The sequence below is a fragment of the Lichenostomus cassidix genome, chromosome 9 (assembly GCF_008360975.1).
Source record: "Lichenostomus cassidix isolate B80296 chromosome 9, HeHo_3.0, whole genome shotgun sequence".
NCBI lineage: Eukaryota > Metazoa > Chordata > Aves > Passeriformes > Meliphagidae > Lichenostomus > Lichenostomus cassidix.
The window spans coordinates 13,729,724-13,753,557 of record NC_139490.1 but is presented as its reverse complement, the minus strand read 5'-3'; the positions used below and the strand labels follow the sequence as shown (position 1 = coordinate 13,753,557).

The following is a 23,834-nucleotide window of genomic DNA, read 5'->3' as shown; positions in this document are numbered from 1 at the left end:
ACAATTACAGGAAAAAAAATTAACACACATGTAGTCAGCAAAACCACAGTGCAACTCATTAGAAATTAATTAAGCATCTCACTGCAAAATCCTTATAAAGAGAAAACTCCCACCGGTCCAAATTTAGTGATAGCCTAGAAGAATATAGCTTCCTGAAAATTTATTTTATCTCAAGAATTTTTATCTCAAATGTTGGAAAACAGTTGGAATTTCTCAGAGCAAGGATTATGGAATAATGCACTAGACTTGAGCAGGACATATTTCTTCTCAGGTAATCCACAGTGCTTTTCCTTTTAAGGTTGAAGAACTGACAAACAGCTTTTACCTTAAATACGGTAGAGTAAGAACCATTATGTAATAATGACTTGGATTAATCCAGATCTCTGTCATCATCTAAAGACAATTTAGGCCATTATCCTAAACTAATTAGAAACAGAGAGATTGCTCTTTTCAGATTAAGGTGACCCATCCAGTGACTTGCAAGGAATACTGGCCAATGAATCAAGGTCCAAATTGTGTTCACCCTTACCAACAGTCAAATTGTACTGATGAAAATACTTGTGCAACTTGACTCCTGTCTATATCACATTTGTCTTTCTAAAATATCTACAGTAAGATGTCAAGATAGCTGCTGTTACCTGCATGTAATTCTTCTAAGACTCCCAGAGTTTGTTTTCATGTTGATAGTAACTTATTAAATGAAAGGCTGGCTGGATGCACATACTAGAAAAAAAATAGCAAAAGCAGTTAGGGAGCTTTATGGAACATGTAAGACATTCATGAATTGTTTCAGCCATTCAAACTCATAACAGTGCAGCTGCTTCAAGATGTCTGAGACAGTTTCTGTGGTTCTCTTTGGCAGTAGCTCCAAACTGTATTTTTGTACAGAATTACTCTCTGTTAAAGGAAAGTGATTGAGTAGTGCAGTTCAGTATGACAAGAGAAGCATCGCCAGCAGCCTATTTGCAGTTGGGTTTGAAATCCTGTATCCTGCATGTACACAGACAGTACCTTCTTCTTTCTAGCTGCTATGTTCATCTTAAGTTTGAAAGAAACACTTTATTAGGATGTTTTTTCCTACCTTTCCCTGAAGATAAGGAGCTGTGTAAGCAGGGAGATCCCTGTAGTTTGACTTACTGATGAAACTGAGGTGTTTTCATGTGCCATTTCTTCTTCCATGCAACATATTTGTTTAATATTTATAGGCATCTGATGATCAGATAAAATTAATCAGTCTGTCTGGAATCCCAGGCAAATGGCCTTATGGATTTTGTGACAGCAGAGCTCACTTTTATTCCCATACTGAGCACTTATGAACACTGCTCATGGGTGTTAAATGAGATTTGGACCTGATGCACTGACCTTACTGCACCTGCACTGCAGGACACACATGGTCACATGGGAGAGGGATGCATGAAGTCCCATGTCACTTCATGTGACTCTACCATGTGCTGGGAGTTTGAGAAATATTATTAAAAACCACTGTTTTGATACACATTTGTTCTTGCCATTTCAGAGGGTTATTTTCAGTGACAGGATATTATATGCTCAGGGGAAAACCAGAAAATTTGTTCTGTGGATTGTTTGTCTACAATTCTGTGTAGTCAGAGCAGAAAGTCTTTATAAAAGAGTACTATTTCATTAATTTCAAGATAGTTTTATTTTTATGCCATTGCTGGAGAGAGAAAAATCCATATATGATCCACCTTTCTCTAGCTGTCTTACACAGAACAGTAAAAACGATTTTACATCCTAATTAGTGCATTTGGCTAACTGATATCCAGAGAGCTAAATAGGTCATGAAGCCAGGTACCACAATGGATAAATTGTATTTCCAGTTATGTCATTGAAAATCCTTTAGAAATCAGTGAAGTTAAAGATGGGCTGTATGGGTGTGACTGATGGCAGGATATGGCCTATAAACTCTGCATTATTAGAGATAATCTGAATATCTCTAATTAGCTGCTGCTGTGGAGTATAAAAAGCATTCTGAAATGGTTTTAAATCTACTTCTCAACAAGAAAAATACTGAAGGAAAGCCAATTTTTTCTCCTTGAAAGGAATAAAACAACAGGTATTAAGATCAAACTTTAGTTTGCATTTGCAGAAAAAGTGATGTTTTAGGCCCAAGCAAATAAGTAAATAAATAGATGTTTACTTAGAGATATTGTCAAATATTTAGCACTAAAAATAGGGCCTGTCAGGAGACAGCTGGTCTAGTCTAAAGCTAAAATAATGTCTTTGAGGGTGGGGAGCAAATCTTCCATGCCTATGAGGTATTGTAGATTCCAAAGCAAAGCAGAGGAAATAAACCATAATACAGCTGCAATGAAAGGATTTTTCCTTTCAGTTTTAATGTAAGCTAAAGTATAGAACTTAGTGTTTTGAAAATAAGCCTTACAAGATTACTATCCTGAAGAAATATTCAGTTAAATAGTTTTGTAATCCACAGGGTCTCTTCCAGCTGCTTTATTTTTAATATCAATAAGGTATTGATATTTCATTGAATAAATTTGTCTTTTAAAGTAGAAATGGAAGTACATATAAACTGGGAAATAAATGGATCTTAGAGTTTCAAAATTTCAATGTTTTCACATGGTCACATGCAATATTCAGAGAAACACTGCAAAGAGAACAGCTCAATCATCTTCTAATGTGAGTCACATCTTGGATTTCCCATTTAATTTCCATTAAATAGGCAACAGCCTTCATTTCTTTTGAGTTCTAATACCACCTATTAGATTTGAAAAACTAAGTGTAACACGAGCATTGCAGATTTCTGTGTTTTTTCACTCTTAAAGCTGAATAGTAACTTCAGGCTAGTACAGTAAGAGATGGGAATTCTCAACTCTTATGAGAGTAGGTAGGAAAGAAGAGGAAATTTCATCAGAAGTTGGATACTAAGTTCTGGATTTAAAATCACTAATGTAAAGGGGATGCTGAGAAAAATCTATTTTGATCTTATTATGGCTCACCAAGACTTTGCATCATTGAAATATAAGATGGACTAATTTCATTAAAGCAATTGCATTTGGGTTTTTTAGTTTGCGGTAAAACTAATTATAAAACAGCTTTTAATGAAATATCCTATGGCAAAGCCAATGTATTTTATATTGCTGTTACAAAATGAATAATCTCTCGTGCTGTAGTTTTAAATTCTTAATCACATTCTTCATTTAGACTACAGGAAAGGAATGAAGATCTTATATAAAACAGCCTTTTGACTGGGTTTTTGTTGTGAATAGTCCAGCAATGTGATGAAATACTTTCTTTAATGTAGCCTAGGTGATTATATAGGAGCTTTTTCTCAATAATGGTGTCAGTTTAACTGTGATGTTTCTGGATATCTACATGCCAGTGACATATTCCAAGTCTGAGATCATTCCTAACACTCCATGGAGATTTATCCTTAATTTTGTTCATCCCTATTAAATCTGAAAATTGACATATATTTAAAGAAAGTCACCAGTTCTCAGCATAAGCTACAGTCTAAAAGATTCTTAAAAATAATCTCAGATTTTCTACTGACCACACTAGAGAGGGAGAAAAGACCTAAAATGTATTGCCAAATTCAACTTCAGTTTCTCAACCTAAGACTTAGAAAGGTGTGTTGATTTTACTGCTGTAACTCCATAGCTTTTAAGGGAAGCTGAATACATAAAATCATTCATCACTCTCTGTAGATTAGTCAGAGGATTTAATGAGAAAAAAAGAAAAAAAAAAGAGATTTTTCTTTTCTCAATCTAGCCTGAATGTGTCAGAGTGTCCAGTCAGAGACTTTGTAGAGCATCTAATAGTCAGAAAACATTAGGCAGCAACTATTTGAAAACATTTGATGGTTGTTTTTTTTTTTTACTGTGTCTTAAAATTAAGTTTATGAAATAATTTGAATATTTCCCAAGATAGTTAGCTCCTGTGCAACTCCAAAGATAATGCAGGTCCTGGAGCACTTGCAGAGCAGATTGTTTGGGCCAGAATGTTATGTGATGTCATGCCATTGCCAACCCTGATGGTAACTCCACTTGGCAGCCAGTCACACTAATTCCAGTGTGTGAGCCACGTTTTTGAATCTAGAGGAACATTGTTCTGTAACTGAGCTGTTTTGCTCAAGCATCTTATTTTGACTAATAATTTTTGAAGTCTGTCAGTGTCTTGAAAACAACGTGCAGATGCCTCTTGCTTCAGATCAGTTGTGTTTGCCAGCATTGGCTCACATCTTTGTAGTGGCATATACAACAGTGGTGTTTCTTGCATCACTGTGACATTTTGTTGCACATCAACTGAAAGGAGAATATCTCTGAGGACATTTTATCTGTCCATGGAAAATGGAAGGAGGACAGCTGTGTGCAGGGATGGCTCACCAGGGAGCCATGTTCTGCAAGCCTTCCTGCGTCACCTTCTGTGGACTCCAAACACAGGCAGCGCGAGCCAAACTTGTCCTTTCCATGCCCAGCTGAGGAATTCCTCTCCCAGCCACTCAGCACAGCAACAGCCTGCCGCTTTGGTTGGTCTAGTTTCTTCAGAAGTGCCTGTGAGTGGCACCCACATGTCTGACCAGCCCTGCTGGTGCACAGAGCCACACTCCTCCAGGCCTGCTGGACCTCTCATGCTCACCTTGTCAGGGTCACACTGCTCACCAGGCTCAGGGCAAGGCAGGAATTTTTGCCAGCTAAACTTGTGTATTTGCCTCAGGGGCTTCGGTCTTTGATCCTCTTGATATTGGATTTTTTCTGAAAACAATCTATGGTCAAATATATGGGAAAATTATTTGATACATGGGGAAATCTAAAGGTGAAACCATAAGGGAAGTCATTAAGATATAGGTAAATTATTGTATGGTGCCCTCTGACCTGAAGATCTGCTAAATACTTTATGTGGAGATGTGCAATGAGTAGAAGGTGTATATAAAATTTATGGAATTGAGCTTGCTTGTCAGAGGCCAAGCTCCTCTCCAGAGGAGGAGAGGTTGGTGCTGTGTGACAGGCGGCAGGTGAAGGCTCATTTCACCTCAGGTGTTGTGTGTGAGGAGGATGGAGAGGCAGGAACTGTGGCACTGGAGACCAGCAGAGCTGCAGGAGCGAGGGGAGGACTCGTAAGAGTTGAAGATGGTGAGCACTGAGGCTGTCAGATGAGAGATATGAGGTGAAATGGATTGCCAGGAAAAGTAACACAGAACAACATGAAGTAATGATAGTGAAACTAAAATCTAGTCCTGGAAGAACAAAGATGGCTGAGGAACAAGAGGTCAGTTGTTAAAAGGTGTAGCTGGTGTGTCATGTGCCGAAGAGAAGACACCTAACAGATCATTAATATGAGCTCACAGAGAGCACTCAGCAGTGGAGGTGGCAAATTGAGGTGGTGACTGAGGAGCTCAGTGACAGCACAGCTCTGTGTCACTGGATCCAGGGGGCAGGTGGTGCCGTGGTGCTGGCTCTGCAGGCAGGAGATTTGATCTTGATTTTCTTCCTGAAACTTCTTTTGTGGAATCCCCTGCTTTTGAGCTCTCAAAGGCAACTCAAGATTGCTGCTTAGTAAATGGGAAAACATGTTGGCTTATGGCACTGTATAACAAATGCTTTATTTCTGAAGACATAACTAGTATTAGTTACCCAGACTGATATGCTCAAGCAGTTAAACAGCAGCTGTGTGACTCAGACCTTACCACTAAATAGCTGAAGGCTTTCACTTTGAAATATTTGCTTCATGCTTATTTTTTTGGCAAGGCATGATCATGAGATTTCTACACAAATTACTGATTTGCTTTATGGTTTTTTACGGTCTGGTTTCTGGTAGCTGTCAGTAGAAGCAAGACAGAAATCTTGTTCCTTTCTGGAATCTGCTTGGGCTGTTGGCCATTCCCAACAAGAGATGTCATTTACTGAAATCAGTTACCCTGGTTTCATCAAACTTTGCTAGATTGAGCTTCTGCTCTTTCAAACTTACTTCCATCCAGAAAAAATAGTCATTTGGGTATAAGTTAGCCATGTGTGGTTATCTCTCGGCAACATCAAAGCACAGTCGAGTTCCTGCAGCCAAGTTTAAACAGAAAGGGGTTTATGCTCATTGTAAAGCTGCATTTGAACTCCCCATGTAAACAGCAGGTGTAGCTCAGCCTTTGGGTAGTTTGCAAGTGCCAGGTTACACAGGAGGAATAAATCCAGAGGGCTATGGGCAGGACAGACTCCTGTTCTGACATCAATCATCCCCTGATCAGTCAGAGCTAATAAACACTTTTCAAGTTATGAATACTGAACACTTGTCACAATCTGCAGCTGAAAAGTTATTCACTGAAATTATACAGTGAATTAATTGAAGTAGCACCTTGGAGAAAATTATAAGTGTTTTTCAGGCAACTTGTGAATAGGTAAAGTGAAATTAATTGAATGAATGATTTGTTATGAACTATTCTCCTAGAAGTAGGAAAGTTCTATTTTTGGTTTTTCTCATTTCACTGAGCAATGTTTGAAATGTTCACCCATACATCCTGGCATAGAAATGTAATCCCAGACTTGGCCATTCTCATCTTCTTTAGCATCTTGCCATGTTGTGAAGATCACTGATATCTTTAGCCATATTCCTGAAGCAACTTATAGCTGAATGCTTTAACGGTTTATTTAATGATTAATATTTATTAGAAATAGAAACTGTCCACCTTGTCATTTTTTTACTCAGTTTCTCCACTGTAAAACGTTTACATTGGTCTACCATATAATGCTCAAAGGTAGAATTTTGTCTACAAACCCCATTTTGAAGCAGTAATCTAAGGCAGATTTCTACTTGATGTATGAAGCAATTCTGCCTCTGAAAGATCATTAACAGTTGACAGATTTTGAAAGGAGAAATGAAGCAGTCTCCATATTTTTTATTCTGTCTTTAATGCTTAGCATAAATTTTCTATTTCTACAGCATAATGCATGATGGTTTTGCCTCAGAAAACAACTGTTCGGTCTTTATTAATGAACATTTTTATTTAGGCTTAATAAATTTGTCAAAACTGCAATGCATTCTGATGTGATTAGATTGAAAGTGAATGCCATGCACCTCCCAGATATGCTCTGTTCTACCATCTTGGCTTTTTGCATAGGAAATATGTCCAAAACGTAAAATGAGGTCCTATTTTCTTATACTTCTGTAAGTTATCTGTTAAGATTTCACCTGAACAATTGTATCAGGTACAGTTATGAGAGCTGCCAGCTTTTCTCTCTGCTCGTGATTTCTTGCCCCTGTGCATTGGGTAGGTGGCTCAAGTCTCCTGCCTGAGGAGTTTGCTCTATTTTTGCCATATTTAATGCATTCCTCCATCACTGGTGGTTTCATACACTATGTAGGGTACAGGAAGCATTTTCAGAAGTAGCTGTTCATCTCTTCCCTCTGAACTCATTAGAAATTTGACTTTCCTCCCTGAGTCAGGCTGAAGTGAATTCTTTTGAAAATCCCATTCTGCTTGTCTATACAGGCAAAAATTGTGGCCTACAAAGATAAAAGCTCTCTCAGAGAAACCCTGGCATCTTGATATCACACGTGGGGAATTCTTATTAGCACTTTATTATACGGCTTTGGAGGGCAAAACCAAGTTGCTTTGCTGTCTCTGCCAACTATCTGAGGAATCCTTGAACAGCATAGAATAAATATCCTAAGGGCTTTTGAAAAGATCAGAGGTATCGTGACTGAGATTTGAGACTGCAGTTTCTGAGGACCTTGGTTCTTGAAGCTCAAATTGTCATTATTTAAAATAAAAGCTTCCTCTTTCTGTAAGAACAGCTTTGATTTGGTATAATAATTCTATAGAAGAGTTTGTTGAGGAACAATTAAACATTCTCTTCCCCTGCCCCCTTCTCTCACGCTCCATTGAATGATAGTTGTTGCAAGCAAGCTTGGGTTTATAGCTCTAACATCATCTAAGGTGAGGAAAACCTTTTAACTAGATTTCCAACAAAGCAGTCTGAATTCCTTTCCCCAGAAACTAAAGTACTTACCTTTATTGATATAAACTTGTGAAACAGAGGAAAATACTTGCATTTTTTAACAATCTATTTATTTTGTCTGCTGCCTCGAACTGAAGTGACATTGCAGTTATAACTTCTCTTGGAGACAGGAATGCAGACTGAGAACAGGGACCATGCTGTGATGTGGAGCTTTTTTTTTTTTTGGTCAATGAATATGTTCTGCTATCATGTGGTAAGAAGTAGCGTCAGGAAGTTCTGAACTAGAAGTAAAATGAGTTTCTTTTCCTCCCTCCCTGGATTTAATTTGGAAAATGCGAGGGAGAAGGGAGTTCTCATGTACTTTTAGAGGAGCACACTAGAGTGATCTGTGTAGGTTAGGCAGATAAACCAACTGGCAGGTGATTGAGGATTGCCAAAACAATCTAGTGTCGGTTTTTCCATGAGGAGTTGCTGAGATTATTCCCTGTTGCCTGATTGTTCCAAGGGAGGAAAGGTATCATGCTGATGTGTGTGTGGACTGGCTGCTGCCTGGTCACTTCATCCCAATGTTCCCAGATCCATACACTGGAGATTTGCTTCAGCTGTTCTCAGCTCTGGAATTTCTTCAAAAATGAAGAATTTTTTCAATAGTTTAATTTGCTTTAACTCTGATTGCCTTGGCAATGCCAAAATGCTCTGTTCCAAAGTACTTGAATGTACTCAATTAGTGTTTTCTGCAGAGCTTTTCTACAGAAAATATTTGGTAGTTGGAATTCTAGTATCATTATTGGTTTTGACAATACTGCAGTAGAGAAGACCAAGAAGTTTTAATTTCCTCACTGTTAAAAAATGAAATTTTCTGTTTGCTAAATACAAGGAAAGCTGTACATTTGGGTTTGTGTTTTGGATTTTAACCAAGTCACGTCTAATTGTCTTGAGCTTAGTTTCATATCAATGAAATTGATATAGTATTTATGAGCTACAAGATGGACAAAAGAAGCTGGCTTTAAATAAGATAACTACTGTGTTTTCTAAGAAAAGGGGACTTTGGAGAAGTAAAGATAAATTGGAGCTAGTTAAATAAGGCTTGTGTTTTACTGAGTTCAAAAGCATTTTGCTGTTTCTGATATGCACAGAATTCCATTTTTTTTTTTGCTTTGAATCTCAAGACAACATTGCCATGATAAGGAGAATGGATCACCAGACAGCGTGTGACTGCAGTGGGGTTCATACTCATAAAACTATGGGTGTATCACTAAAAGGCTGATAAATCACTTGAAAGCAGTTCCACCAGCTGTAACCTTGGAACATGCTGAATTGTTAATTGCCAAGACTTATTTTAAGCTTCCATATTTGTAGATGCAAAGCAAAATGTGCAATAATTTCAAGTCCAAATCTGCTCTGGGATATGATTTAAGAGTATTCTGTGTGTATAAACTGCTTCTTCAATGTTTTCCACTGACAGAGGTAGAACAAAAGAGCAAAGGCTGGATTTGCCATTATTCATTAACTTCCAGCTTTGTTAAACACAGGATCCCATCTCCAACCTGGGCCAACATCTTATTATTCCAGGTCAAGCTAATACCACCACCAAATTCCATGTTTTACTGTTAGCTAGAATCAGAACAAAAGCTAGGCTTCAGCTTTGCAGAAACATGAAGTGTATTTTCCTGTTAACATACACAACAACAAAAGTTATTTGTGATCACTGAGGTATCTAATCCTGGTGGTGTCCTGTCAATTCCTATTAAATGGAAGGATTTTGGTGTAGGAACTGTGCACTTTCAGTGTGCAGAAGACACTGTACAAGGAGATCTGCACTGTGCTTTTCCTGTTGGTGGTAAATAAACAGCACAAGGGTTTCTCTAGACATAACACACCTCCAAAGTTCAGCTTTTCAGTTTAATTCTTCTTCACAACTAAAAAAACATCGTGAACAGTTTTCCCTACATATGAAAAGCTTTGAGATGGAAATGTTTAGTCTGTTTCATTTTTTTCCCATTTTTCTTTTCATTTATTTTCTGACATTGAGAATAGCCATTCTTTCGTTCTCAAATTCAAGTGTGACCTTTTAAAATGTACTTCAAGATTTTCCAAGAATACTTGTTTAGTTCTCTTGTGGAAAAACAAAGCAGTTCCTTGTGAAAACAGACTCTCCTGATTGACTCATACAGTTTTGCCACCTGTGTGCCATCACAATCACATGCAAAAATGATGGGATAATGCAAAAACGATTAGCTGGAATACAGATATAAAAAGGTAAAGATGCAGTGGAAAGGAAGCACTCAACAAAACTTTAAATGTATTTGAAAGTGAAAATGGAAGGCTGAAGTGGATCAGTTAATTACAAAGAATGAATTCAGCACTTGGTTCCCAGGTGAAGCTGAGGCAGGGTGTGTGAGGCAATGCTGCTGCTGTGTGCTGAGAGGAGCTGCCATTGTTTCCCAGGAAACAACAATAGCCAGAAATGTTCACATGCATCAAGTCATCTCTGTGTTAAAGCCAATTGCTTTAGACAGAGCCTGTCTCTAGAGGTAGAGAGGATGACAGTGGGACACAGATGATTTTGTAGATCCTAAAAAAGTGTTTATAAACCCTGTTTTGCAAGATGTTAACTGGTGGCTGAAGCAAATTCCAAATTAAGTACGTGCAAATCTTTATTTTGCAGTCTGTCTCAGGCTTTCAAATCAGGCCACCCAAGAGGATGCTTTGCATGGAGGGGTTTTCCTAAACTCCAAACAGGTGTTGGGATGCTGAACTTAGGCTGTTCTGTATTGGAATTCACTACTGCATAGGCCAGGAGGGTTTCCTAATGGTGTTATAAAGAACATGACTCTTAGTGTATTTCTTTGCACACATCTAAAAGGAATAGTTATTTGTTGGAACAAGATATTGTGATAGACTTCATTTGATGTATCAAGTATGAAATACTTGAATGTCATGTAAAATTATGTAAAATTTACTATCCAATTGGACTTGCTTTCATGAGAACTTTACTTTGTTTGTTGGATTTTCTTCAATATTTTTAATTTTAATACTGCCTTCCTCTCAATAGTGTATTGTCACAGAATTATCTAGGGCATTAAAGATCTAAACCTTGCAAATTACAAGAGAATTTTGTATTTGATAGCTTCAATTAAAGTGACTAAATTATGTACATAACTGCTTCATTATATGCAAAAATGTATTTTTTAAGTAATTAGAGTATTACTGTGCCAGGTAAACAGTGATGAGAGGAGGAATCCACACACATGGATTTGACTGAACGCATAATGGAATCTCCCAGACAAAGGGAGACAACTTTGGGTTGCCTCCTGTTACATCAGGGGTACAGAATGTCAGTTCATTTTGCGAATTTTCCTTTTTCCAAAATTAGTCAACAAGGTGGCTACAGGGACATCGGTGAACCATTTTGATTTTCTGCTTCCTTGCTTTCAAAAGGATTATTCTCTTGTCTCCTCCATCCAAAAAGTTCTGTAATTACCTGGATGCAGTTAACGAGAAGCCCAAGTTTTGGCAGCTACAGTGTTTGAAGAACAGAAGATTTCTGTTCTTCAAACAGAACAATTAGTAGCAACAATTTAAGGTGTAACGCCCTCTTTTTGATCCCTCTTGGCATTAAGGAAATGGATTTGTTTTGCAATTACCTGTTCTCGCGACAGGCTTTGTCATAAGAACATGGGAGCATGAGGAAAGCCAGATACTTGCTGGGAAGTGCTCCTGTGTGCTATACTGTGGGAATCCTTGGCACCTTTGCTCCCTCTAACTGGAGTTTCAATTATAGGCCGAACCTCTAATAGTAACCTGGCATGCTGTGATGAAGAAGAGTCACACCCAAGAGCTAATGATTGAAAATTGGTTTTATGAGGCTTGATTTTTGTTATCCAGATGAACAAGAAACAAATATACATCACGCTGGGGCCTGTGATGAGATCTATGTAATTCTGCCTGAATACAGAGCAAGGAAGGTTGGAGCAGTGACTGTCACTTCACTGTCATTCCTACTATGGGAATTGGTTGTTCAAGGCAGAGAGAGTGAGACTGTGTGGGTGAGAGGCAGTGTGAGAACATGCTCTGCTTCTTTCCTCACCTCCCTTTAGGGCCACTGATGTTCTAATATTTAGAGTATCATGCCTTGCAGAAATATGTGAGAGTGAGTAAAGTAACGTGCTGTACACATAGCAGTAAGCTGGAGGCACCAACTCCTCTTTCTGCCCAGAAACTCACCAGTGGATAATGCTGCAAATTGCTCCAAAAACATTGCTCCCCAAAAAACTTCTAGGAGGAATCTCAAGAGACAAGGTTTATATAATCCTCTCATTCTGTGCTGCTTCTGAAAATGCCCTTGGAAGAGTTTTTATTCCACACAATTATTTGTGTTGTAGCCTACAAACATCTATTTAAAGAACATTTTGTTTCTGCCAAGTGTTCAAGGCAGCTGAGCGTGTTGACCATGGGAGCAGTACATGGTCAAAGATTGCAGAAATGCTGAATACTGGGCAGCTTTTGATGGAGAGATTCTAAAAGTCTTTTGTGTCAGTTCTAATACAGACAAAAATTATAATCAGAACACTTTTCGGAATTGCCACTGAGTTTCCTACTTGGAAAAGCACTTATCTTGCAAAAGCAAATGATTTCTTTACTACTTCAAACTGCAGACCCCTTTGAAATGTAAATTAGGAAAATGGAGGTCTTGACGCTTGGAAGAGCTGTGATGATTCATTTGTTGTGATGTTCCTCCCTGCTGTGCTATACTGAAACTCATGCTATGGGGCTGCCTTGAGTAGTTCAGCTGCATCAAACGAGGAGGTACCACATGGAAAAGATGAAGCTACAGGGATGTGTGTGCTGCAGTTCATGGAAATGCCACCTCTGCCAGCTACAGCAATTAGCTCTTTCTCTTCCCTCTGCTTTTAAGTTAGAAATTAATGAGCGTGTCAATGAACCCACCTGTTACAGCAAGAGAACCAAAAGTAATTTGGTGTTTGATGACTGTAAATGCAGAAGTAAATCTGAAGAGAAACTTCTCAGTGCTCTATCAGAGAGGAGAGAAGAGAGATGGAAGATAATGATTGTGAAAGATATCAGCCTTCTAACCTGGCACCTCAATTTCTGTGTAACCCCAAACGTGGTCATAATGTGTGCTTGAGACCACCATTACTAATGAGACACCACTAAAAACATGAATCCTATGTTTTTGGTCAGCCATGGAAAATATTGTTTTCTTAGGAAAACAGTGGTCTTTTTAATTTCACTTTTATAGGTGCAAGTAAAGTTAACAATTTTATAAAACAAAATAATGCTTTTTTCTGACACCAATTCTATTTTGTAGGGCAGGACTGAGTATGTTATTCCCAAATTAAAGAAATCCTCTGCACTAAACAGTCTGTGAAAGTTGTGCTGAGGCTTGCAAGTGGCAGCAGATGCTTTTCTACAGAGATCTGTATTTGAATGCATCTCTCTCCATATTTGAGCAGTACTATTACAATGCACAGCAGGCTGTGAGAGCAGTGTTCAGGCAGGGTGCAGCTCCAGTCCTTCAGGCACCTTGCTGTGGATCACACTGCAGAAGTTTGTGCTCTTGCTGTTCTCCTGCTGGTTTGGGAAAGTTTGTGCTGATTTGTGGAATCTGTCTAATCTTGCATGACATGGCTTTGTGATACTAGCATGTGGCAAAATACTGACTTCAAACATTTTGCCTCAGGAGGAGATGATTTCCTTGTTAACAGTGGGTGGAAGAGGCACTTTTGGTTATGTCTCCATTAGCATTTAGATAATAAGGGGGCTTTCGTACCTCCTTAAAGTTCTATTAGCTTAATAACAGCATTCATTCTTTTATCTGGGTGTTCTTCTGTCACTCACCTCAAACCAGTGTTATTCTGGGTTGATCAGTGCATTAAATAATGTTGCAGACTGGACCAGGAAAACTAGTGGATGGTGCTGTGAGAGTGTGGATAGTTTCACACACATTTCCCTCTTCCTCCCTGCTGTGATGGTATCTTGTAGATGATCATCCTAAAAGCAACCACTATACTGAGGATTGCCAAATTTTGGTTTCATGTTTAGGTATGAAGTTTCTTAGGATGGCATGATCACTGTACATTGTTTACCATGTGACATTCTGAAGAAATTCGTGAGCAGAATTTGGGTGGCTGCACTTTGGTTTTTGAAGATCATAAGTTAAAGATGCGTGAGCACAGAGGAGAAAGGAGCCTTCTTTTCCTTTTTACCCCTCAAGACTTGATGATACATTAGATCTTTATAGAAGATGTGCTTTTAGTTTAGAGTGTGATATCACCAAAGCACAGGATAGAGGAGACTAATGACTTTGAAATATCTATCACTATTCATTACACTCTGTGAAATGATTTTCGGAGGATTTACCATAAATCCATTAATTTTCAAGATCGCAAAGACCCTGAAGAAATGCTAAATCCACTAAAACCTTTTCAAATTCAGTGGGTTTTGGATAATACGAAATGGCTTACTACCTATGACTAGCCCTCTAAGCTCCCTGCTTTTGGTGCAAGGTACACAGCTCAGTTAGTTGTGTTGCTATATTTTCACAAAAGATATACTTTAAAAAAAAGGCCCAGATGAGTTGTTCAGTTTGTGTCGTGTTCCTTGGGTCTTAGTTCTGGTTCATTAATTTTTTCTAACTAGGTACTGTGGTTAATCGTAAAAACTGTGAGCCTCTGAGAGCAATGCCATTTGCCTCTGCAAAAGATGAAATTTTCCAGTATTCCCCTACATAAAAAATTAAAAGGGCCTGTCTTACTGCACAGAAGAAATTGCTAGAGCACTGCTCGTGAGCAGACATGCCTGAGACACTGTTATTCCTGACTGGAATCTGTCCTGACAATTAACACTCAGCATGGCAGATACTGCCTGGGACAGAGCTAATGCACTGTGTCATGATTATTGTACTCCTCCGAGCATAAATTGAATGGGGAATGGTTAGTAATTAGCTCAAGCAAAATAGACTCTACACTTGTCTTCTTTTGTCATTAACGTCCAGGCTGATAACAAAAGAATCTCTGGTAATTAGCACAAACCCCTGCAAAAGGTCTGACTGCACTTCAAGAGCTCTTTCACGCATGCATTTTTATTCACATGAAAACTTGACTTGAGAAAACAATGAGCAATGGTAAGATAATTGTGCATTAATAAGCAATAATGATTTTAGAAAGAAATTAAATTTAAAGATCCTTTCTCTTAATGTCTAAGAATAATTAATAAAACAATCATATAAAGGTCTCTGGATATGCAGTGAAATAGATGTAAGCATATAGCCCTCCCCCAAAACTCTCATGGGTAGAGCTGAACAGAGAGCTGGCTTTGAGTTTTGCTAATATTCCACACTTCCAGCAATAAGATGTGTGGAATCTGCATTTTTTGCAGTGATTTAGAGGAAGAGCTATCCTTTGAGTGTTGGGTTTTTTCGCTTGATTTTGATTTAAAGACAGTGGAAAACACCCAAGGAGACCTGTACAGTTGAATATTTGATTTTTAAAACATATTTTTAACACATATATGTTTTTTATGCTGCCTGAAAAGGCAGTTGTAATTAGGGTTGTATTCATTGAGTTACAGTCTCAGAAGCTACATTAAATGTTCCAAACTCTGAATATCGCATAGTGTGGCTTTTAAATGCATAACAATCATAGCGATGAGATCCAGCTTACCATCAGGACTAGAGGCTCAGCTGTTGGAAGGATGTAGGTGGCTTTCTGCAGATGTAGAGATCTGAGGTGTAGAGCTCAGACTGGTGGTGGATCCTGTATGTTCTGCTCTTCAGTTCAGCCTGCTGTAGTTTGGGGCTTAATGTATGCAGTGTGAAATAATAATTTAAATCAAGTTTTAACAAAGGCAATGGTGTGGTGACAGGGATGGGTTTTAAGACACCAGCATGACTGAGAAGATTTGGAGGCTCAGTAGCAAGTTGAATCATCCTTGCTGCTCCTTTATGCTAGGGAGAAGGAAAAATTTTAGCTACGTTTTGTTCCTCTGTCTCTTCTCACTAGCATTGAAGACTTGGGGTAGAACATGTCTGCAAGTGGAGCTGTAAAGATGAAGCCTGTTTTCACACCTTCACGAGCTGTGAATTAAGCCTTCCTAATCCAAAGGCAGTGGTGATATCCCAGAAGGTAGTACAGCTAACTCCACTAACCCTGGAAGGGACAAAGGCTGTTGACAGGACTAGTCAGTATCTTTCTCCAGAGTTTGTTGTTTGTTTAATTATTTTTTACTAATGAGCTAGTTTAATTTTACAAAAGTGAGATGATGCAAATTTTAAGATAAATATTTTTCTTTCTGTGCCTTAAAGCCATTTCAGCTTCCTTCTCTCTGGTAACAGTGTTTGCATTTGAGATAGCAACAACCAATACTGAAACATACCCAGTGTGCATGTACAGGGGATGCAATGCAGCAGTTCCCTATTTTGGCAGCTCTGCTCTATTCCTCTTTTTTTGTTTTGTTTTTTTTATTTCTGAAAGTCCTATCTAAGCACATTTTCCCAGAGATCAATAGCTGCTTCATGTGTGTAAAATGATATGTGTGGCTTACAAGAAAGATATGATAAAAGAAGACTCTAGAATTGCTGGTATAGACAAATTCATTAAGATAACAGTCTGTTTATCTAATCTTATTGATGTGTTGTAGTCATAGATCACCCGTTATTCTAGCAATTCATTTCTGTTTCTATTCAGGTGGTTTTTGTCATTAGTTTTGTTCCTGCATAGATGGCTCTAAATCACTTCTCTCAAGATTTAGAGATATTTTAAAGACAAAACACTTCTGTCAGCTACAATGATAAAGACGAAAATACATAGCTGGAGTCCATTGGCCAGTGGACTGTGAGGTCTTCAAGAAAAGCACTAGAATAAATCAGAAGGATAAAAAAGACCTTGGGTGATTCTGTTGAAAACTAAGTTAAGGACTTTGCAGCTTCAGGAGTGACTGTGGGATAGTGGGGCTGCAATCTGCAGCCTGTTGGCTCGTACTCACTCCAGCCCAGTCCAGGTAACAAATCACTGGGATCAAGGGGCCCTCTTGGGGCACCTGTGGGATGTGCCTGGCATGGCAATTCCCCTTGTGGAGAAGACAGAGCAGTCTCTAGGGCTACTGCTTTGACTGTTTCCCTTGGCTAAAGATGGCATGCCCAGATAATGGGGCCAGTGCAGAGACGCTCATGGCTACATCATGGGACTCCCCAATGGCAGCAATAGCTCTTAGAGTTTACAAAAAGTGAAGCTGAGCCTTAAAAGAAGGAGAAATTTCCCTGGAAGTACCTTGCCCGTGCCTGAAGTATCCCTTTCCAAAGCTGCCAGCTTGTTTTGTGTGCGTGAATAAAATATTGTGATTAATACTGAACTGGGGAGAGATGTCATTTGTTGTGTTAATGGTCTAATTGGCATCACATTCCTTCTAGCTCTCAGTTGTACTCAGAAATTATATTCATTGATGTTTTTAGAAGGACAGGTTGATAGAGCTTATGTATGGTGAGTCTTGTGTGCATATTTTAATCCTAAGATTCCACTTGCTGCCCTGTGGATGCCACACGAAGGAATGCCATGGGTAGTGCCAGTGGGTGGGTGCTGGGCACTGGGCCCTTCACCTGGCTCTGCCTCTGGGAAATGCCTGCTTGCTTGGAGGTGTAATTGCCTCTGTGAAAAAATTGTCTCCATCAGGCAAAGATGCACCATGGGTATGGAAATTCAAGCACAGCTTTTAAGCTGTGTTAATCTTGTTTAACCTTGCACCGTTGTGCAATTCGCGCTCTTAGCTGGGAAACCTTTTCTTTACTGCCTATGAAACTTAATGAAAAAGTCAAGGTCTTAGTTTGTGTCTTGAATTTAATCTGTTTATACAGTAAGTGCAAACAACAACAGCAAAATATGATGGGTGCTCCAATGTTTTTAATGTGCAGTTAAAACCTACATTAAGGAAAATCTGTTCCTACTACATCACAGTGTGTAGCTCTTCAGCATAAATGTTTTTATAGTTATCAAGTCACTTTCCAAAATTTTATATGGGTAAATAGCTGGCAGTACCAAGAAACCTTCACACCCAATGGGAAAATGTAATTGATATTCTATTGAAACAATTAATTTGTTCAAGCCTAGATTATCTTTTCATTGCTTAGATGATACAGATTTGTGTTTAAACATGCACCATTGTTCAAGCATTTTGAATGGAAATAAGTGAGTTCTGATGGAATTTCATAGTAGGGCAGAAAATATTTCTGTTTAGCATTTTCACAGTTGCCTTACCTAAAATCACAGACCACCTATTTTTTTTTTTCTTTTTTTCCCTTCCCCTCCCCTCCTCTCCCTCTATCTCTTCTCATTGCTTGTCCATTTTTGGTTTTGATCACAGTCACTGGAAGCAGTTAGTTCAGTGCTGTTCTTTGGGTGTTAATTTTTTGCTTTTCTAAAAGGTTTTGATTATAATAATTCATGAAATTACTTGAGTATTAGTTACTTGGATACAAGGACAGAAGTTGATATTCCAGATGGCATCTCCATAATCTCCTTAGAATTTTACTGTCTGGTTTACTGTTTTATTTAGTTATTTAGCCTTGCCCTAGTCCTTGTTCTTTTTTAATGTATTTTATTTTGGTCCTGAGAATATCAGGCAAATGCTGATTCATCTGAAGTGTTGACTCTGATTTAGTTATTGTCTGTGATTTCCCAGGGAAAGTTGAACTTTATGAGTATTATTTTGAAAAAGATATTAAAGGAATGAGAACACTATATTTTTAGTGAAAGCCAAAATAGTATCTAAGAGCAGGTAAGCAAAGGTTCCTAATTTTAGTGATTAATTCAAAACATGTTGGATGGTTATGTTGAACATTTAGGCAGTAAAACTGATAACACCATAAAGAATAATTGTTCAGTTAATGGCTGGGGGTTTTTGCTGCCTTCCTGGGTAGGTTGGGAAGAGCAGCTTGAATCAGCATGAAACAGCCAGAATAGCTGATACCTTCAGCTGTTTGCTGCACTGCAAAGAGGAGTGATGAAACCACTCATGCTGCACTTTTATAATGAACTCACTTTTCAGAGGCTTATAATTCAGCCCTAAACTGGGCTCTGGTCTTGGATTTGGCAGTAGTATTAATCTTGAAGTAATGCATTTTTTTTCCTAATCAGGTGAGAATACAAACAATAAGCAATGAATACTTTTAAAACTTCTTTTGCCACGTGATAGGTGCAGCTGGCAGCCCCTGATTTCTCAGGCATGTAAATCCATGTGACCTTGCAGGTTTACAATGAATTCTGTCAGGTGAGAACTGAGTCTCGTAAACACTAAATAATTGGAAGGGTCACTACAGTTTATCAGGGTAAGATATGAACATGTGAAGGGATGCCCTGGGATAGAGCAGACTCCTGTTCCCTAGAGGGCTTCAGCAGGGCAGGGGATAGCTGAGCTTGGTGCCTGCTGCTCTGGAGCTGGGAGCAGACATGAGCCTGGCAGCCTCACCAGCCCCTGGAAAGGTTACCCAGCACCAGTGCTTTGATGTCAGAGGTGTTTTATTCTATTGACTTTTTTCAAGAAATGGGAGAAACTTGCAATTTACTGTGAATTGAGATGACAGCCCATGTTTTCTCTTTTATCACCCTCTCATGACTACTTTCCAGGGAGTGTAATTTAGTCATGGAGTGATGGGAGTTGTGGTGGTGAAGTCTGTGGCTGGCAGAGAATATACTACACCTAACACAGGATGTGTTATGGTGTCTCATGTGAATTCTTTGGGAAATGAGTTGAGTTGGAGCTTAAATTTTGACTTGACAGCCCTGTATTTAAACAAATAAATGGTGACAAAAGCCTTTGCATTCCTACACTGATTCATGATTCAAAACAGAGCCAGTGTATATCTCAGAGGATCTTACACTAATACTAGCAGAGAAAATAGGGCATCAAAACTGTTGGCTCCAGAGCAGCAGGAAGCTGATTGATTTCCCCTCATCCCTTCACAAACCTGGATTAGAGTAGCTCTACAACTGACGAATCAACAAAAATAATGGCACTTCTGACAGTATTGCAACCTTTTATTAGCTCCACCTGCACCACTTGACATTCACAACTCCTGCTAGAAAATGTGGGATAGCATTCAAAGTACAGACTCTGCAGTAGACTCTGGTGTGCCATACAATTATGGAAGTACTTCCAAATGCAATTTTTTTTGTCTTTTGGAGCTTTTCACCCAACGATGGGAGAGTTAGAGCTAAGATTTGAGCAACATTTCAGCTACCTGATGCAATAGGTAGGGAATTCCACTCTTCAAAAGTGCTCTATGAATATGTGGATACACTTCAGGAATAGACTGCTGGTGGGTGTTTTCCATGCCTTGGGCTTGGTTAAGCCAACTGTCCTACATGTGAACTAATAAACTAGCTTAGCTTTCTGTCTAGTAACCTGCAGATGGGATTGGACATGCCTTGACTCACTTTATTGATCTCTATTGATCAATATTGACCTTACAGATACTGGAAAGTCCTATAAGGTCTCCCCAGAGCCTTCTCTTCTCCAGACTGAGCAGCCCCAACTCTCACAGCCTGTCTTTGTAGGAGAAGTGCTCCAGCCCTTGCATCATCTCCATGGCCTCCTCTGGACGTGCTCTGGCAGCTCCATGTCCTTGCTGTGCTGGGAGCCCAGAGCTGCTGCAGCACTGCAGGTGGGCTCTCAGTAGGGCAGAGCAGAGGGACAGAATCTGCTGGGGATGCAGCCCAGGACACGTTTGGCTCTCTGCACTGGGAGTGCCATGGCCAGGGCATGTTGAGCTTCTCCTTCACCAGCACCCCCAAGTCCTTCTCCCCAGGGCTGCTCTCAATCCATTGACTAAGGGCAGCCAACCATCCACCCACATCTTTCTTGTGCTATGTTGGATCTGAGGGTTAAAATAACACATCACAATTAAGCCAGAGAATACATTAAGTCTGAAAATGCAGTGGGGAGTCATCCACATTTTTCTTATGCTGTTATCGAGTGCTACAGCCATTTCAATTTGTACTGAGCAAAAATAACTCACTATAAGGATTTCACAAACCCTTCTCAGTTTTTATCACTATCATATTAAACGAAGAAAGAAAATAAAAAGAATAGTAATTTTAAAGTAAAAATGGGAGTGAATAATATTGAAATTGCTGGTTTAATATGCTTTCTGTCCTCAAATAAGTAAGAGTAGAATTGAACTTATTTGATCTAGGTTATGAATACATTAGCAGTCAAATTTCAAGATTGACTCTTAAATGAGCTTCTGTATTGAAATTTTATGCCTACTTTTGTTTACATTTCTTTCCATGCAATCTCAGCTGACTTGAGTTAATCATGACAAAGAAAGAAATTGGCTTCTCTCTGTTCATACAGAATTTGGAATTTGAATTTGGAAGCAAGTAAAGCCCTAAAAATCAAGTTGGGACAACAGCTCCAAACTTGAATATCTGAAAACTTTCCTTAAAACGGAATTAAAAAAATTACATCCATACCTACTAATTACAGGCTTTTGTTCATAAACTGAAAAAATTACTGAGAATAGCAGTAATAAAAAATCCAAAATTGAAATAACATGAGGATTGAATAGGGGAGCAATCCATTCCATCACAATGGGAATTGACTGAAGACTTACCTGAGCTCCAGAGGCTCTCTTTTGTGTAATTTCAAGTGTCTGAATGACAGGCATTGTGAAGAAATTAAATGAAAACTAAGCCAAGGTCTGTTCAGTTTAGCAGATGAGGGATTTGGAGGATGCTGGTACTTTGGGAAGTGTGTGGTCCTCGGGAGATTTGTTCTTCAGCATAATTTTTCCATGGAACAAAAAGTCCAATTTAAATAACCCTATAGATGTAATTTTAGTTTATAAACTACACTTTGAATTTCTGTAAAAGAATACCACCTAGCTTGCCATGACAACCTTTCGTGTTGAAAAGAGAATTGTAAATCTGGACAACTAAGTTTCTGGCCTTGAGAGGGAAGCTTCAGGAACAGCAATTTGATCAAAACACTCTCAGTTCTGTTTATGAAGCTGAGAATATGCATCCGCTGAATTGTGTCTGTGCTTTTAATATTAATGGAAACCACAATAACAATCTGCATGGACACAGAGGGATCAGCATATCCATAGCTCTCAAAACATAAAAGGGGGACACAGGGTGTGAGAAGGAATTCAGACCCATCCTCCTCTTCTGCTTTCACATTATTTCCTATGCCAATATCTTGGTTTGTATTGCCAGGGGGATTAGGAATGTTATGCAGGAAAAAGCACACTCAGTTTCTAGGGAGTAGTGGTATACTTTCTGGTTTTAAATTAGTCAACAATTTATAAACAGTATGTTTTATAAAAGCCAGTGAAATCTGCCTAGAAATCTTATCAATGTTTTTGTCAACTTTTTGCCCAGCATAACCTAAGAGGAACTTTCAGTACGATTTAATTCTTCTAAACTGTGTATAAAATTAAAGATGTGATCTGAGAAAGCTGGTTCAATAATTAAAAAATCTATCTTGTTCAGATCAGCTATCAGCTGTGATTTTGTTGAATGATTAATGTCATATTTTAAATCTTTTTTTTTTTTTTTTTTTTTTTTTAAGTTTAGTGAGAAGCCAAAACAGCATTACTCTGAAATGATCCCAGCTCCTATTAGCAGAGTTAACAGATTGCTGCGAGCTAATGCAGTGGCAGCACCATACCTATAAGAGGCTGTATCTACTCAGTTGATTTTTTTGATTGCTGGCAGTACATGTGAAATGGACTATTCACTTATTGCTGGCAAACTGAAAACAGGCTGATGCCAAGATAATACAGCTAAACTGACTGTCTCAGCCAGACATTCATTTTTCCTGAGTGTTGGAAAGCAAAGCCATGACCAGTATTTTTTATGAAAGCCTCTACCTCCAAATGCTGCTCTGGATTCTTCCCTTTCAGCTGCATGTTGCCAGACCATTCTTTCATTAAAGTGCTCAGCTTGCTCTGACAGGTGCAGGTGCTGCTGTGCCTTTGAGAGCTCTTGAACCCAGCAGAAGGTGCTTGCACAGCATGGGGCACAAACTACATATACAGACCTTTTCCCCTCTCCATATGACCCTGACTGGTGAGCATGCTGCCCTCTAGAACCACCATTTCAGCCTCTGGACCCTGTCTGTGGTTAAAGCAATTAAAGTACTTTGTTTCCCTTCCACCACATTCAAATAGCCTGCCTAGCCAATAAGGACTTAGTCAATTAAATTGATTAGAGTTTACAGTGGAAGCTACATTGGCACCTATTACCAAATATATCTCATCTAAGTCTGTAGACTGCCAGAAAAGGAGTTTTGCTGGTTCATTGGGTATGAGAAATTTGCAATAGAAAATGCATTGTTGTAGCACTTTTTCTTTCCATATGCAAGTCAAACGCTTTCTGAAGATTCAGAGCATGCTTCAAAAAATATGAATCTAAAATCTGAATAAACTGCTAACATGAAACTTATTTTTTTGCTGAATCCATGGAAAAACTCGTTGAGTCTTTGTTAGCATAAAGGGAGTTGTTACTGGTACATTTGGGTCTGTGATTTTTGTAAGATGTTTACCAAGGAGTAAATAGGTGTCTGATACATGGTGGATGGGGCTGTTGTGGTTTGTGGGCAGGGGGCTGAAAGCAGTAATTCTGCGTTTTGTTCATGAGAAACAGAGCAAAGGATCTGTGGACTCTGAGCTGCACTACTGCTTTCACGACAGGACACAGGACTTGGTGACCAAATCTGATCTGCAAAATGAAGTAATAGCTTCATATTAGCTTTCCATTAAACTTTGTTCATGTCTCACAAAGCCTTCCTTGTGGAGAAGCTTCAATGCAGTGATAAGTGGGTTCCACCTTAAATCTCATGGTTCAAAGTTATTGCTGGATCCCAGGGAATTACTGCTTCCCTTCTCCACTT

General features: G+C 38.9%; 1 long non-coding RNA gene across 1 annotated transcript in view; it reads left to right on the top strand.

The window, feature by feature from the left end:
* Window positions 1-23,834, top strand: part of LOC146433315 (uncharacterized) — a 118,155-nt gene that overhangs the window by 86,359 nt on the left and 7,962 nt on the right. Inside the window, exon 2 of the long non-coding RNA XR_014853937.1 lies at window positions 19,134-19,208. This is a non-coding gene — a long non-coding RNA (uncharacterized LOC146433315). The remainder of the gene's footprint in view (window positions 1-19,133; window positions 19,209-23,834) is intronic.